The sequence below is a fragment of the Magnolia sinica genome, chromosome 15 (genome assembly GCF_029962835.1).
Source record: "Magnolia sinica isolate HGM2019 chromosome 15, MsV1, whole genome shotgun sequence".
NCBI classification, from domain to species: Eukaryota; Viridiplantae; Streptophyta; class Magnoliopsida; order Magnoliales; family Magnoliaceae; genus Magnolia; species Magnolia sinica.
In genome coordinates, this window is record NC_080587.1 from 23175457 (window position 1) to 23192728 (window position 17272).

The 17272-nt window shown below is 37.4% G+C and overlaps 3 long non-coding RNA genes across 5 annotated transcripts; all 3 read left to right on the forward strand.

The window, feature by feature from the left end:
- Positions 1-3366: 3366 nt before the first annotated feature.
- Positions 3367-14381, forward strand: LOC131227868 (uncharacterized). Its single transcript, XR_009162555.1, has 3 exons — positions 3367-3585; positions 3729-3807; positions 14318-14381. It is a non-coding gene; the product is annotated as an uncharacterized LOC131227868 (long non-coding RNA).
- On the forward strand, positions 5599-10834 carry LOC131227867 (uncharacterized). Of its 3 annotated transcripts, none has more exons than XR_009162553.1 (4): positions 5599-5998; positions 7834-8035; positions 8970-9010; positions 10148-10828. It is a non-coding gene; the product is annotated as an uncharacterized LOC131227867 (long non-coding RNA). The 3 variants fall into 3 exon arrangements; XR_009162554.1 differs by lacking the exon at positions 5599-5998 and adding an exon at positions 7529-7661 and having other exon boundaries at positions 10148-10829; XR_009162552.1 differs by lacking the exon at positions 5599-5998 and having other exon boundaries at positions 7533-8035; positions 10148-10834.
- On the forward strand, positions 10847-11697 carry LOC131227866 (uncharacterized). The gene is made up of 2 exons (XR_009162551.1): positions 10847-11058; positions 11521-11697. It is a non-coding gene; the product is annotated as an uncharacterized LOC131227866 (long non-coding RNA).
- Positions 14382-17272: the final 2891 nt, after the last annotated feature.

Genomic DNA, 17272 nt, shown 5'->3' on the forward strand with positions numbered 1-17272 from the left:
CACCACACATGCTCTTCTTTCTTGGACCAAGTATGCTACTCAACGTGTTGAAGTTATTTATTGTGAACTACTTTGATCTCCTCTTGCTACATTTAATCATACCCATCTTAGCGAGCCCAACTACTACTGAGTTCGCCTATCTAGGAATATGGACAGGGCGGACCTCAAGTCCCTTACTCTGTTGGTTCTTAAGATGTGTTTGAGATTTCAGCAATGTGTTTGACAATATTCCTTTCTCTATCACCTTCACTGCTAACATTGGATCTGCTAATGTGGAAACTTACTACCATAAAGTTCTCTTATGTACTTCTCTTGTTAGATGATGAAGGTTTTTCTTTCTTATCTTCCATTGAGAAATATCATGTGTATGAAGAAATGGATTTGGCAGTTTGTAACATAACCAGAAAGTCTATGGAGTGAAATTGTGGCAGCCAAGTATGAAACCTCACCTATGATTTGGATTGACTAAATTGGCACATATATATGTAGAACTGGAGGAAAAAACTCTGATGGAGATCTTGGATAAACTTCTTCAGGTATGTTTGTGGGTGACACATTTCATGAAATTTACATTTGTTCTATTCATTTTTGTTAAAATAATACTTCACACTATAAATTTTCTAATGATAGGAGGAAACCTAGGATCCTGAGGAGGGAAGTCAGAACAATATTTTGTCAAGTAGCATGCAGGTGAGGCAAGAACCATGCAGGAGGGAAATCAGATTAATAGTTGACCTTTTTGGTTTAACTTTTATTTTACTTCTCGACTGTAGTTGTTCATGTTAGCATCCTCGAAGTTTGAGTATTTAACCATTCTTTTTGTAGTAGATTCATGGATTCAGTTATTCATCATATCCTATGTAGTTATTTTTTTATAATCACGAGGAGCTTAAAGAGATGTAGCACTTTGACGAAGACCCATTTTACTTTTCAATAAAGTTTGATCTAGATCTATTTAAATCGGTGACTATAAGGTTAGGTTCGGTAAGCTTGTATGTCACAAGAATAGCTTCTAAAACAATTATTATTTGGATTGATTTGATGGGATAGTGTCATTAAACTAAGCAAGAAGATACATTTTGACTGAGTGACTAGGAACATTTATGGCTAGGATTTTGTTACATAATTCTCTTTAGTGATAAAATTGTCCATTCCCTATCATAGCTAATAGTCATTCTCATTTAAAATTTATTGCAAATTCTGCTTGGATATCTAGATTTGTTCCAAGGCCTGCTTCGACTATTTCTTACAGTATGGTGAAAAGAAGAATCATGCTTTTACCTCTTATTTTGCTGATAATTTGGCTTCAATTTCATTGGGACATTTTCACTGAATATGCCATTTTATGTGCTTGTGCTTCAAGAAATTCTTCTACTAACTTTTGGGTTCAAATAAATCAGTAAGTGTATTGTTCTAATGCTCTTTGCAGAGTACAAGACTATTTCTGGAGTAGCAGGATTGTTGGTTATTTTGGAAAAAGTTAAAGTATGCTTCTGTTTTTCTCTTTTGATAAATGATCTTTGCTTTGCATTATTTCATACCACATGGTATTTTCCTTTGGAATAACCATGTGATATGGGAGCTGTCTACGAATTCACTGCAAAATTTCTTATCATTGCTGGAAAAATATTTTAGGGTCCAAAGTATCAAGAAATTGTCAATATATGATTGGGAGATGGCACAATTCGATGTGGTCAGGTCTTGGAAGTTGATGGTGAGAAAGTTGTTGTGCAGGATCTAGAATCATAGGTCGGGGACAAAAATATTAGCTAGTTGTTGTTTTAGATTTATGGAAAAGTGATTCTTCATGGGTCTTAACTTAGTTTTTGTTTGTGACTGAAGAAGAGAAGTGAAGGCCGGACTGATGGAGTACAAGCCAAACATTATCATAAGCATTCATCGTCCCATGCAACCTATTCCTTTATCTGGACATTGCTAGTATACAGAGTTGCTTGTAAAGAGGTGCATGTGAGCTTAGCACAAATCTCTCAACCAAATCTTGCCTATTACAAGGAAACAGATCAGGCCTCCAACTAAAAAGAAAAAGAAAAAAAACTTTGTATTTTTGCTTGTCGACATCTTCAGTGAAATGACAATCGAATCGGTTTAGAGTGACAAGTGATGGACACAAGTGATCATTTCTCATGAATAATCTCAGAAGAGGAGAAGAAACCAGGTTTAGTTAATTATAAACACAATGCCAGTTAGAACTGGTAAGAGGCCTAGCCATACTCAAAAGTGGATATTCCCATTAGTTGCACGTTTAGCAATGCTCCAACCCCTTTTTCTCCATGTACTAAAGAAGTTTGTTGTGGAAATTGTCAAATTCCAGTTGGTGAATCCATGCCATTTGTCTATATCATGCTTTAGTGTTTTCTGGGCAGTCAGTGATTTGTTTTAAAAAGGTGAGTTGGGACTTGAGAGTTCTATTAAAATCTCCAGAAATCTCTTTGATGGAAACCTCTACATTGGAAAGAATTATTGGCATGCACTATCTTTCATGTACTGGAGAAGGATGCAACTATCAGTGATGGTATCCTATGTTCAATTATGAAAGTGGGGGAGTACACAACAATATCTGAGTAAGCACAACAACACCTTTTTGTTTTGAAAAATAGTTTAAGAAGATGATTTGAACCTTTAAATCTTGGCCACATGTACACTTAATGTAATGGCTACTTTTAGAGTAATTATCAGGCAATGGGATTACTGTACTGTGCATGATTTCTCTTTTCAGTGGTTGTAGACTTAGCATACCCTTTCTCCGTGTTCTGCAATAAGTGTTCTAACTTGGTTTTTGAAGGGATTATTTTTCTTAAAATTTGCAGTTACCTCTCTGTTTTAGCTACAAACTGCTAATTGCTAGGTTCTCCTAATTCTTTTGGTGACATGGCCCTGAAAGATGCTCTACTAGTTTCAGTGGAAAGACGATTGAGCTCATTGATGTTACTTTCCATCAATGTGTGAAGTTGACAAGGTTTAACCTGGAAAAGACTGTCAGTTTTGTGCCACTTGATGGTGAATTTGAATTAATGAAGTAAGCTTTTTATTCCCTCACAAGGCTTATTTCCCAGTGTACTCATTTTTGTCCTTTGCCGATTACTTCCGGCCAAAGTTTTTTCTTTTAGAAAACGTGAGGAATTTTGGTTCTTTTAACAAAGGGCAGACATTTCGATTAACACTTGCTTCACTTCTTGAAATGGGTCATCGGGTACTGTCCCTTTGCATGTACTTGGGATCTTCTTCATCTTCTTTTTTTCTCTCGTAAAGCAGCTATATAATCACTTGTGATTTGTGTTCTAAGCAGTAATTTTAATAGTATTGTTATTTACTGTGGATTGTTAGATAAATATATACAGGGTTTTTTCTGTGTTTGAAATAGCTATGCCTTTCAAGGCCTTTTATTTTCTCTCTAGGGAAGCATGTGCAATCCTGAATGCTTTCATATTTCATTGATTATTTTGGTGGTTTCTTGATGTAATTCTTCTGTTCAATATATTTTCTTCATGTGTTTTTGTTCATTAAGCTGTTCTGGAAACTGTAGCTAAGAGTCAAGTCCAAGAAAAATGATACCAAAGAGGAGAAGTATACGCTTCTACTGTGCAAACATATTAGTAATCTGGCTTGTTTTCCACTGGAAGTAGTTTTTCTTGAATCATGCTTTAAATTTTGATTATACGTTCATCCAAATTTTGACTTCAGTCACCGTCTTTGTGGTTGTTTTTTAGGTCATTTCAATTTCATGATGTTTTCAATTTGGATAATGAGAACCGCGAAGAGGAAACCCCAACTTTAATAGATCAGAAGGTATGCTCTTTAAGCTCCTTAGGAGATCTCTATTGTAGGGCTGTCAATTAGCGGGTTGAATTCGGGTTGACCTGAATCTGGCCCAATAATTGATCGGACCGCAAGATTTGCCAAGTTGAATCCAGCAAACCCCAAATCTAGGTCCAGACCTGGATCTAAGCTGGACCTGGCTTGTGGCTATGGGTTATTGAGTTGACCTAACTTGTCAACACTCTTCAGGTGGAAACAGATTGGATCCAAGTGTATCAAGGTCTGGACTGACCCAATGAGCAATCAAATCTTAGGACCCAGACCGAATGAGCAAACAGATTGGATTCAAGTGCATTTCTACTTTATATTTGTTGGTTTTTGACCTCTGACAGTGTCAAAAGCTAACTAAATAGAATGTATGTTCACAACCTCAAGTGTAGGGTCGCGATGTAGTAATAATCTCGGTAAGACCGAGGTCGAATCCACAGGGATGAACCTTGTACGTAATCTGAAAGCAACTAGAATTAGAACTAGAAGAAGCATTACAAGAAAGTAGGCCTTTAGCCTCAATTTTTTAGCCTCGGCTGAAAAAATGGAGGCTAAATGTGTTTTTTAGCCTTAGTTGCTAAGGAATTGAGGCTAAAAGTTCATTTTTCGCCTCAATTTCTTTGGAACTGAGGCTAAAAGTCTACTTTTTAGCCTCAATTGCATAGTAATCGAGGCAAAAAGTCTATTTTTTAGCCTCGGTTGCATAGGAACTGAGGCGAAAAGTTTACTTTTTAGCCTCAGTTGCATAGGAACCGAGGCAAAAGGTCTACTTTTTAACTCAGTTGCATAAGAACCGAGGCGAAAAGTCTACATTTTAGCCTCAGTTGCATAGGAGCCGAGGCGAAAGGTTTAATTTTTAGCCTCAGTTGCATAAGAACCGAGGCTAGAAGTCTACATTTTAACCTCAGTTACATAGGAACCGAGGCAAAAATCTACTTTTTAGCCTCAGTTGCATAGGAACTGAGGTGAAAAGTCTACCTTTTAGCCTCAGTTGCATAAGAACTGAGGTGAAAAGTCTACATTTTAGCCTCATTTGCATAGGAACTAAGGCGAAAAGTCTACTTTTTAGCCTCAATTACATGGGAACCGAGGCCAAAAGTCTACTTTATAGCCTAGAACCGATGCCAAAAGTCTATATTTAAGAATATTTTTTAAAAAAATGAGAATATTGAAAGAATTATTAATTTTTAAAATTTTTGACAATTGTGAAAAAATTGAGAATTTTGGAAAAAAAACAGAGACAATTGGGAAAAAATTGAGAATTTTGAAAAAAAAAAAGTTGAGAGTTTTGAAAAAGATTTGAATTTTGAATTTTTTAAGAACTAAGAATCTTTTAAAATTTTGAGAACTTAAAATAAAAAAAAATGATAATTATGAAAAAGTATGATTTTTTTTTTTTTTTTAAATTGAGAATTTTAAAAAAATTAAGAATTTTGAAAATTTTTGAAAAAAAAATAAGAATTTTGAATTTGAGAATCTTGAAAAAAAATTGGAAATTTTTTTTAAAATTGAGAAATTTCAAATAATTGAAAATCCTGTAAATAAAAAATTATGAAATTTCAAATGAAATCGGACGTTTTAGCCTCGGTTGCATAGGAACCGAGGCCAAACATCTACTTTTTACCCCGTGGCTAAAAGTCTAATTCTGAAATATAAATTCGATAGGCGTGCATGGATGTTTTTTCACTGACTCCTTTTCTCACTCGCTGTGCGAGCGAGCGAGAGATATCTTCGTTCTCTTTCTAGGGTTTTCCCCGGGGATTTTCACACTTCAATTGTCCCTCCTTTTTCTTTTTTTTTTTTTTCATTTAATTTTCTACAAATCTCTTTGATTTCTTCGATCTTTGAAGAACCTGTCAAGACCTCGATCTCTTTCTTCGCTTTTCCCCCTAGGGTTTCTGCTCCCGATTCGTAGATTTTACTCTCTTTTTTTCTTGTCTTCAGCTTCAATCTCTGTAAAAGAGCTGGAATCCTTCTTCGCCACTCCTTTCTAGGGTTCCTGCCTGAGATTTGCTGTTTTGTCCGTTGGGTTCCTGGACAATACATTCAAGAAGGTTGAGAGAATGCAGCAGAGATTGAAGTAGCAGCAATAGCAAATTGAGCCCTCTGTTTTGTAGGATCCGGAAGAAAGGAGATGAGATTTGAGAAAGTAGTTTCTTTCAATCAAATTGAGGTGGGTTTTTTTTCTTCTTCTTTTTTTTTCATCGGAATTTTCAGGCCATTGTATTGAATTTTTTTAAATTTTTTTTGGCATTTAGGTAAGAAAGGAAAAAGGAAGGGTGATGATGGATTTTACAATGGATTACGAAGATCCAGGGGCAGATCCAGGGGCCAACACAAACCCTAGCACTAGATATTTGTTCCCGCCTCCACCAACTCACCTTAATCATCCGTAATTAATAGTTTATGCTTCTTAATCAAATAAGGCCTGCTGGGGTGACACATGGCAGCCTATTACACTGTCTCTGTTCATTTCTATTTTCTTATTATTTTTTGGGTAGGGATATTTGAATGCAGTTTTAGCTTTTGTAATGTCTAATGACAAGGTCTTGTTTCTCTGTGGCAAACACGCTGAGTCGACTCATTTACTAGTTAAAAAGCATCCCCAAGTTACGGAACGGCGGCCATACTCTGGCATAGTATGATGGATGATACGCAGGCAGCTATAAGTTGTTTAGGATTTCCGTACATGGCATTCAACTAATTCGTTGTTTCTAGATTGCTTTTTTTTTTAATATATATATATATATGTATATATATATATATATATATATATATATATATATATATATATATATATATATATATATATATATATATATATATTTCCATTTTATCTTTCTTTGAACATTATATATTATTCTATTTTTAAATAGGTTTTTCAATTTTCTTCTTTACTATATCCAGATAAAATTTATCCATGCAGATGCTAATGTCATTTTTTTACCCTCTTTTAATACAATTGAGCCCATTTTATTGCCTATAATGAGAAGGATGTTAACTACAGATGGACAAGGTATATATGCTACTTTGAGATCTCATTTCCAGTTATGTAGTTCTTGAATTGTCTACGCTCTTTTACTTCTTGAATTGTTTCGTTGTTCACATCATTTACCAAGACTTGGTTATTGATGTTTTAATGTTTATTTTGGCCAACCAAGGGCAATCCTCATTTACCTTGTGATAGCTGCAGACTTGTGTTCATAGTCTGTGCATTTACACTAGGATCATCATTCAGTGGTTGGTTCTAGTGGAATGTGGCAACTTCCTCGTTCTTCTTTTCTTTTCTTCAAGTTTTATCATGGTTTTAGTTTAAAAGCATTGTTACTTGCTAATGCCTATCTATTTAAAATTCATCTCCTATTTTTTAGCGGTTCAAAAATTACTTACTAGTTTATCAAATTGTCTATTTAGTCATGATTATTAGTATGCCTTTATTACTGAATGCTAGTTGGTTGGGGCTATTGAGCTTGGGATGCTTGGAACTATCTCACTGATTTGTACTGTATTTGTTTAGGATGTTATGTCGTGATTTTCCAATTAATCATATCTAAGGCCATTTCCTAATTTGAATTATGATTAGAATGAATACTTGATTCATTGGAATGTTTGCGTGGATATGAATCCCAAGGAGTGATGTGTGACTAAGTGTAACAAAACTTTAAAGTTTGTTCCCTTGTGTTCAAATTAAATTGTAATCACGTTCTTAACATTCAAAAATTGAGGGACTAGGCTAAAAAATGCAATACCACAAACAAACGGTATCATCAGGCAAGGTGCAACTTGCTGGATCAGAACAACTCATCCTTGCTTCCAAATTACCCTCAAATTAGCAAGTGAGTTTTAAATTGTTTTAACGTGAGAAGCATGATCATCTAGAGATTTGGTTAGGAATTCAGCTACATGCTTGTTATCTTTCCCCATCTCTTCGTTCTTCTCCTTCTATCTTTTAAACTTAAAATCTTTCCTTGTACCAGTGAATATTAATCTTATAGACATGTCTTGCAGGTACTGCCACAATTGGCATTGTATCGCCAAAAGGTCCAAAAGATAAGGTGGTGAAACTTAAGCAAGGCAACGCAATACCACTGAACCATGGAGTGCACTCAGTGAAGAAGAGAACTAATGTGTTACTTCTTGGTGATCGCCTTGGAGATCTAGGAATGTCTGATGGTTTGAACTATGAGAACCAAATTGCTGTTGGATTCTTGTAAGTAAATCACTGCCTTTCTGTCTTTTGTAGTTATAAATTGTCAGTTTTCCTTTTTCCTGTGAACCGTTACTTGTAGATAAATGGTCTTAGTTGAATTTGTTGGGGTTATGTTTCAAAAGCTTGTTCCATCAGCAGAATTCCAACCAGAATACCATATGCTACCCTAAAATCAGTTAGAATATTTCCCAGTTTCAGACGAAGTTGTAGATAACTAAACAAAAGAAGTCCTAGGAATTTTATGTCGATGGGAACAAAGCCTCAATTGCATTATTTTCCTTTTCGGAGTTCATTTTTCTTCATTTGCTTATTATCTCTTTGGACATCCAATTTAAAAGCATTTACCATTACATGATAGTTATGGCTGTTATAACAGTTAAATTTGAAGAAAATAAAACATAGAAAAGTCGGCAAAATCTACAATATCTGTTTTACATCAACCATTCCAATTTCTTCCATTACCGACCATTAATAAGATGGGCGTTTTTGACGAAATGGCCGCTATAGCAGTTTCTACAACCATGCTTTTAACTTAAGCTACATTCGGAAGTGCACTTGATTTAAATTAAATTCCAACAAGTAAGATATCCAAAATTGGATTACTCCCACTTTATTTAGTGAGTGATATGTTCCAAGTTGCAATTGCATTTATTTTAAGTTGGACTTGAAAAAAAAAACATTTGCAGGAATGTTGAGAGAAAACTGCATCTATAATTAGAAAATTGTTGCGATTGTTTATTTCCACTATGTTGCATCTTATTATCTTAGTTGAAGTTTGTATGTCCAACCTTATTGTAGTTTTGCTTTGAAGAAAACTATGCTTGCATTGCAGTGTTTTAGATATTTTTTTTCCTTTTCCTTTTTCGAAGTTGGATGTTGTATCTTGGATACCATTTCTCTCGTTTTGGTTATTGGATTGGCATTATGAATGCAGATGGAAGGACAATCCAGTAATATAAGATTCATGAATTCCCAGTATGTTTGTTATCCTTGGGTTTTCATATTACATTATGGGAAGCTGTGCAGGCATTAAAATTAATTTACAAGATCCATGTTTGTACTTTAAACTTTCTTAAAGAATTAGATTGTTTTGAGAGCTTATATAATCACCCCTAGAGATTTTTTGCTATTTTTTCACTTGATTTTGCAATTGATGTGGTCTATTGTCATACAAGTTAACTAGATGGTACTTTTGCATGTATTGTTTTATCTGGGAATTTATAAGTCATATAGAATCTGGGTGTGCGTGTGTATGTCAGAGTCTATCTTTATCAGTAGAAAAAAAGTGGTAGATGGCTCTGTCCTTTTCTAAAGCCACTCCCTTTGAATGTTTTAGAGTCTATGACTAGAACATATCTCTTAGGAAGATTAGAACTATGCCCGACAGTGGTGGCTTGCAACCAGCTTCTCCTTTGATGTAGCTGTAAATAGATTCTAAAGGTAGAGAATATCTCCCAGGACTTGCACAATTTGTTATTCAAAATCAGCATCTAGCCTGGGCAAGAATTAAAAAATTCATTGTTCTTCAGTTTGTTTTTTGATCTCCTCTGGAGTACTCATAGCTGGCTGCTAGTGGTCTAGTTCCTCCCACTTCTGTTGCATTACTGTGGAGTAGACCTCAATTGATCCCCTTGTGTCATATTCGTCATTTCATGGTGCAATGGGTACGCATGAGTCTCGATAACCAGTTCTCAGGACACATCTTCTTTCTTCTTTCAGTCACCAATGCAATTCCAAATTTTTCTTCAATTCCATTTGATTGACATTAAATAAATAAAATGATATGCTTTCGCTAAGAGGAACAAAAGAAAAGATTTTCAATTCCCAAAAAGTGATCTCTAAGGGGCTTCTACCTTTGTGAATTTTATTTTTCCTCGCAAGTATTGGTCCAAACTGGTCCTCTCAAATTTCTTTTACTGAGAACTCCCCATGGTTGTGTCTACAAAAGCCGAGCCCAGGTTAACTCTCTACTGTTCTGCTTCTTGATCCGTGAGCATTTATATTAACTGAACTGGGGATGCATTTTGAGTTTCCCTTTAAATAAGTTTCTATAACTTGTAGCGATAATCCTTAGTTTTGATTAATGTCGGATTGATTTCTTTTGCTTGGCAGTTATGTGATTGCTCCATACAAAGAGTACCCACAACTGCTTGGTTTACTGTTGAAATTGTTGAAGGAGCTGGTGGATTGGGTTCAAACAGCTGGTGGATTGCGATAGCCTTTGATTTTACAACTAAGGGCGTGTTTGATTTTCCAATTCCCAGGGAAATGCCCCGTGAATGGTAATAAATATTTCCCTCCTTAGTTGCCGCACTCTTCCCCATAATTGATTTGACGGCTTACTTTTTGAGTGTAAAACTGACAAATATTGTAAAATATTTGTGGGTCCCACTATGATGCATATCATATATCTACACCGTTCATCCATTATGTCAGATGAATTTATAATATAAGCCAAAAAATGAGGCATATCCAAAGCTCAAGTGGACCATGCCATAGAAAAATGTGAATCAAATACTTACCGTTAAAAACTTCCTGAGGCCATTGTTTCTTTTGGTATGGGCCAGTTGAGTGTTGGATCAACCTCATTTTTCTTCTTATATCTCAAAATGTTGTGATAAAATGGATGGACGGAACAGATATGTCATATACATCAAGATGGGGTCCTAAAATGGCCGCTACTACTTTTGAACTGGTTTCCAAGAATGAAATTCCCATGAATATCCAAACAAGTGAAACGGTAATAATAAGCCATTTCCAGGGTATTTACCATTTCTCGGTGAAACAATAAAAATCAAACAGGCCCTAAAGGGGTTCTCCAAGCTGCAGTGCAAGGGGAATTGTGGTGGATGAAGGACGTGGATGGGAGGCCGCCCGGAATGATTGGATTGTGGCCAGAAAAGAGTGTCACATTCATCGACAATCATCATACAGGATCCACACAACAGTTATGGGCATTCCCTTCGGATAAAGTCATGCAAGGATATGCTTATGTTCTCACCCACCTAGGAATCCCTTCCACAGTGAGTTCTAATCATCTACTGTTGTTATGGTTTTTTTTTTCCTCCTGCTGTAAGTACCCATAAAATTACATGTCCTCTAAGATTTGGATGGTTATAAGCATAATTGAACTGGTATGCTCCACCATACATGGACTAAAAAAAATTACCTTCCTAGCACATTTGAAGTGTCAGCTATTAGGTCCCTAATCAAACAGTTTGTGAAGAACCATGGTGTGTGCATTGAATAAACTTGAGTGAGATGTGTTCAAGAAGGTCCTGCACACATCTCACTTAACCATTGCTAAGATTCCATTGACCTGATGTTCCAAAAGGTTAAAAGTAGAGTTATTTCTGTTTTTGTTTTTGGGTTCAGTCACTTTCTCGGGTTGTAATAGGGAAGATAGCATGGGGAGTTGTGTTCATTTGACACATGGACAGTCGCACACAAAATTATTGCTAATGGCAAGTTCTTCTTCTTTGTAGATGCTTTTAGACAATCGAACAAGCTGTAGTTGTTCATCAGCCAAGCAAAAGTCATACCCAGATCTTGCGTTGTGACTTTGTATTATTTGTGGAACCTAATGTTGTGTAATAGCTTGATTGAGTTTGTTTTGAAAACTTTAAATAGTAAACAAGTGAGATTGATTGTTTGATTGAGTTGTTAACTATTTTGTTGGTATTATGGCTTTCATGATTGATTATTTCATGAGTGGATTGAATGAATGGATTAGTAGTTTAAATAAATATTTAAAAAAATTAAACATTTTTAGCCTTAATTTGTAACCGAGGCTTGGATTTAGCCTCGGTTGTTGAGAACCAAGGCTGAAATTCTCGTGGCTAGAGGCTTTAACCTCGGTTAAAGCCTTGGTTGTTGAGAATCGAGGTTAAAAATATATTTAGCTTCAATTGGAGGCAACCGAGGCTAAAATTTGGATTTAGTCTCAGTTGGAAACAATGGAGGCTAAAATTTTGATTTAGCCTCATTTCGAGAAAACTGAAGCTAAAAAGGTCTTTTAGACTCACTTGAAGAACCGACGCTATAAAAGTCATTTTAGCCTCAGTTGCTAAAACTGAGGCTAAAGCCTTTAGCCATGGGGGTTTCAACTTCAGTTTGGATAACTGAGGCTAAAGGCTTTTAGCCTCAGTTTTTAACCTTTTTAGCCTCAATTTTGAACCGAGGCTAAAGCCCCCTGTTCTTGTAGTGAAGATACAATCTAAATCTGAAGAATTTAAGGGAATAATTGTAAATTATTTAACTAAAACTTGTAAAATTTAAAGGTGGAAAACTAGGGTGCCAAGGATCCACTTGTAGCAATCGGGAAGTTACCTTGCATGATTCAAGGAAACAACTGGAATCAGAGTCCTATCTTATCTAATTGGTAAGAAGAGATTTGTCAGATCTCTAAACTTCTCATGGATCTAATCATCAAAGGATGAAAGTGGTGAAGATTGGAAGTGATTCCGTCACCTAACCATGCCCAGGAGACAAGGCAAACAACAATAATTTACCAAACCTACAACCAATCATAAGAGAATTGTGAAAGTTAGGAAGGATTCTGTCACCCTAGCATGCCTAAGGGACGATGGTGAACAATAGGATTGCCTAATTTTACAATCTCAATTCAGGAAAAAGAAGATATTCAAAACAATCGTAGATCCATTGTTATTTGAGTCACAACAAACCATTAAATACTAAAAAAATCCTTATAATCAAACTAGAATCCAAGAGAGTTCAATAAAACATGAATCAAAATAAAGCAAACATCCCAATTACGCTACAAGCTTCACCTACAAGCTTCGCCTCTTAGCTAGGCTAAGAGGTTCAACCAATCATAGATATAATTGAGCTAAAATCCTCTTAGAAAAACAAAAACAAATAAAGGAAGAAAGAAAAACTCTTGAGATGGTCGGCCCACGCTCCATGCTCTCTCTCTCTCTCTCTCCCCTTCACATGTGCCCTGCTTGCACAGCTGCGCCCGTCCTTGGATGCCTCTATACGTTCTCCACTCCATCCTTTTATAACAACAGGTAGGGCGGTGGCTATGGTGGTGATATGCATAAACTTACACAGTGATAAAATTAGAAACATCCTGTGCAGCGAGACAAACACAAACCGAGTTGCATTTGATCGAGTTTTCGACGATGAACCTAGCCATACTGTCCATTCTGACTTCATGGTGAGGGTCGTGGCTTCCTTCCCGAGATTTTGGACAGTCTAGATCTTGCATCCAACCTTGCCTTTGATCGTACAGTGGCCCATAGAGAGCCGGGCATCCGGACGCACATCCATGCATAACACATGCAATAGGCCGGCTTTGCATAAGTGGTGGGGCCCACATCTCCTGTCCTTTGAGAAATCCACACCGTCTATTGAATTCTACTTGAAAAAACCAGTCAGGAATGGGTACTTTTTCTCGAGTTTGGTGGAGCCCAAGGGATCGAATCTTCCTGCCGTTCATCCTGCATTTGATGGTGATCTTCGTGTGTGCACGTGCATGGGAGTAAAAGGACACCATGGCTACGGTCTTCCCCACCGTCCGGACACTTTGGACGGTTCAGATTATCGAGATGATGGACAGTGGTGGGCCACCACGCGTCACAGCGGACAGACATCCGTCTCCTGTGTAAAGAAGATGCTGGGAGTTGGGTTAGCGCACACTGACCAACTCCCAGGGTTCGGTGCATGGTTGGTGCATGCGTGCTGTGCACATGCACTTGGAAGTGGGGTCCACCATGATGTTTTCTAAGAAATCCATTCCGTCCATCCTCTTTTTCATCTAATTTAAGGGGTTGAGACCAAAATTGAAGCATATCCAGGGATCAAGTGGGCCCCAAATTGGTGGTTTTATGGCTGATCTCTTTGTTGGGCCACTTCCACAAAGATCTAATGGTTGAAATTTTACGTGTATGGTTACTTTATGATCCTCAAGCCGGATATAAAGTTTTGTACCAAACGAATGGCGGAAACCCTGTGATCTTGCATTCAGGATGATTTTCAAGCTTTTTCATCTTCAATTACTTGATTTTCTCGGATATTTGGCGTGTGAATTCTTCGATCTCGGTCTCCTAAGATTCATCCCTTGCCTTGATGATTTTTGAGTATCAAGTTCATGCTTTTAGTACCCTTTTCAGTACAAGCTCTTAAATTCACCTTGCAACAAAAACATTATTAAAATAGAACGCTTAAGCATTATCATGTACGTAAAACGAAGTAATAACTGGGGTCTAATATGCAATATTTGACCCTCAACAATGTACATGCTACAAACTGTCTTTTTAGGATAATGTTTTTATTATATCAAATCGCAAATCAAAATATCCCATTCTACAATTAGACTTAAGGTACGCCTACTGATTAGTTGCATGGTCGATAGAGCTATTAGTTATATTAACATATCAGGTTTTCCACCAAGTTGAAATTACTTTCTTTGTAGGTTGATATCTGATATTGTAGTGGTCATTGTATCTGCAACTTGTGGCAGCATTGTCTTTGCTTGTTTGGGACAACCGGTCTGTATATTATTACTGCACTAAGTTTTGTTCATGATGAATTCCTATTATTGAAGAAAGTATTATTTTATCCTACTTATGTATATATGTGAACACGCCCTAAAATTTACCTTCTTGCCTTCGACACCAGTTCCAATATTGCCGTGGAATTGCTTAAAGTTGTCTTTTACACATTTTGAATTGACTGCAGGTTATTACTGGATATTTGCTAACTGGCTCAGTTATCAGGCTTGGGGGTTTTAGTTTTATCAGTGAAAATGGTTTAGGTAAGATGTTTGCTTTTTACAGGTGTGTAATTCACGCCTTTTCTTTTCATTTTTCATTTTTATTTTTTTCTTTTGAAAGATAACAAAGACTTTCATTGAAAAAGCACCGAGATAGTACCAAGAGACAAAAACATAGCATAAAACAATGGCTCTCTGATTTGGAGAAGAGGAAGAACTGGTCATGTTTAACCTGGCGAGTGTTACCATCTCAATTCCAGATGTATATATGATGCATTTGTAGATTACCAGTTGCTGGAACTTCTAAGGACACCTCTACTGTCACGCTCCAAACTTGGAAACCAGGCTCACAAAATTTTCAATCACTAAATCCGGCGCCAACAGCCTCCGTAGTACCCCATTCTCGGCTCCTGGTACCAATACACCAGGTTCCGATCCTGGGATCCTAAAAGGAGGATTTTCAACATGAATTTGATTCGAAGTAAGCATAACCATAAGCATAACCCATAAACAACAACCAACAACATCATCACAAATCCACTATGATAAAAAACTTTAAGGTACAATGTGTATAAAGGGAAATACAATGATAATAAAGCCAAAAGTCTGGAAGCTCTGCAACACGCTCCTGCTCCTAAACAGCTACTGCCTATCGTCACCTGCATGCAATGATCGTACATAAGCTTATAGAAAGCTTAGAGGGTGGTGAAAGTGTGTGTGTGTGTGTGCATATGGTGGAAATGCAAGTTTGCAATATTAGATTAATGCGAAAATGTTGGTAAGTCCATGACTGTCATCAGCTGTACCAAGGCTATGCGATGCAAGACATGAATGCTATCGGCCATACCAAGGCCATATGATGCAAAGCCTATATAGCCAATATCATGAATAAAATGTAACTCAAGCATACCAATTTGCACCATATATCAGTACGGTTCCTCTGCATAATCACCAGGGTCTTGTACACTCTACACCATATCACCACCCACTGGACGTGTAACTATTCAAGTAGAAAAGACCTCACTATCCGCCTACCAATATCGGCTCGACATGTCGATAGCGGACCCATTTATGAGCTAGTCAGACTCAGCGTAGTATTGCCCCATACCCTTGCTCGGGTGGTAGACTCTCAGGAGTTTCAACTCCCGGTCAAGGGTTCGAGTACCCGTAGGTAGTGAAATTCCACTAGCGTGAGTGTGTGGGGGTGTGTAAAAAAAAAAGTATTGCCCCCTACCCTCAGGCGGATAAGGCCACACCCCTTTCCAACCGACCACGACACAGTAGGAGACGTGGTCTAATGGTATACGAGCCTCGTGCGCACATGTATCCACTCGGTCTCGACGTTGGAGTCATCCTCTGGTACCATCGGGTTTAGGGATTTTCACTCAAGGACATTTATGGTGCCCCGATGCTAGAACAGTATTTTCAGTGTCCAATCCTACCATCCACGATATGCCTGTAGAGGTTACGACCCTAATGTCGTTAAGGCATACAACAATCACATCACACAATGCAAGATGCATGAGTCACACAGTCTAATCATGCATCAATCCTGTGCATATCGTGCGTTCATGTGGGACAACTTCGCCTATTAGAGAGTCCAATGAACAACCTGCCCAATGACATATACAATGATCAAACCACATCTCATTACAAGCATACAGATGATGCGTAGGGGCATGTATCATGATACTATGCTATTACATTGTCACAATCTGTATCGATAATCGGCATATAAGCAAGGCGAGGTCCATAGATGGACTCCAAGATTAGAACAATCCTATTAACGACCAATGGGGGGCCAACATTAAGGGTCACCCCAATATGAATAGATGAGTCATGCACATATCAATGGGGCCTAATAATTAAGGTGAACCCATTTAGGGAAGGATGAGAATGGGGTTAATAAGAGGCTTACGGGAAGTCACAATGTGGACATTTAACCACTATTGTCCATCAATGTGGACATTTAACCAACATTGCTCCCAAGGAGTGGTCCACATAGAACCTAACATATAGTGGGTCCATGGCCTCGTACAAGGGCCCAACATGCATCACGATGGGCCTCACTCAAAGGTCACAAATAAATCGCAATGGGCCTCGCCAAATGGGCCGTATATACATTATTCTAGGCCTCACACATGGGTCACTTACACATCACATCGGACCTCAGACGTGGGCCACAATTACATCACAATGGGCCTCCTCACATGGGCCTCAAAATACCTCATAGTGGGCCTCAAAACATGCCATAATGGACCTCATATCCAGGCCTCAAATACATCATAAAGGGCCTCTCATATCGGCCCAACATACATCACATCAAGGTGGGGCCCACACATCAATTAGAGGTCATTTTAGAGCATTTCCAAAAATAAATCCCATCAAAAGATCATCTGGACTATTCCACAAATAACGGTGGAAATAATGATTTTCACCGTTTAAATTTGCGGGGCCCAGCATTTTACTTCCCGTCCAACCTGATCATAAGGTCACAAAGA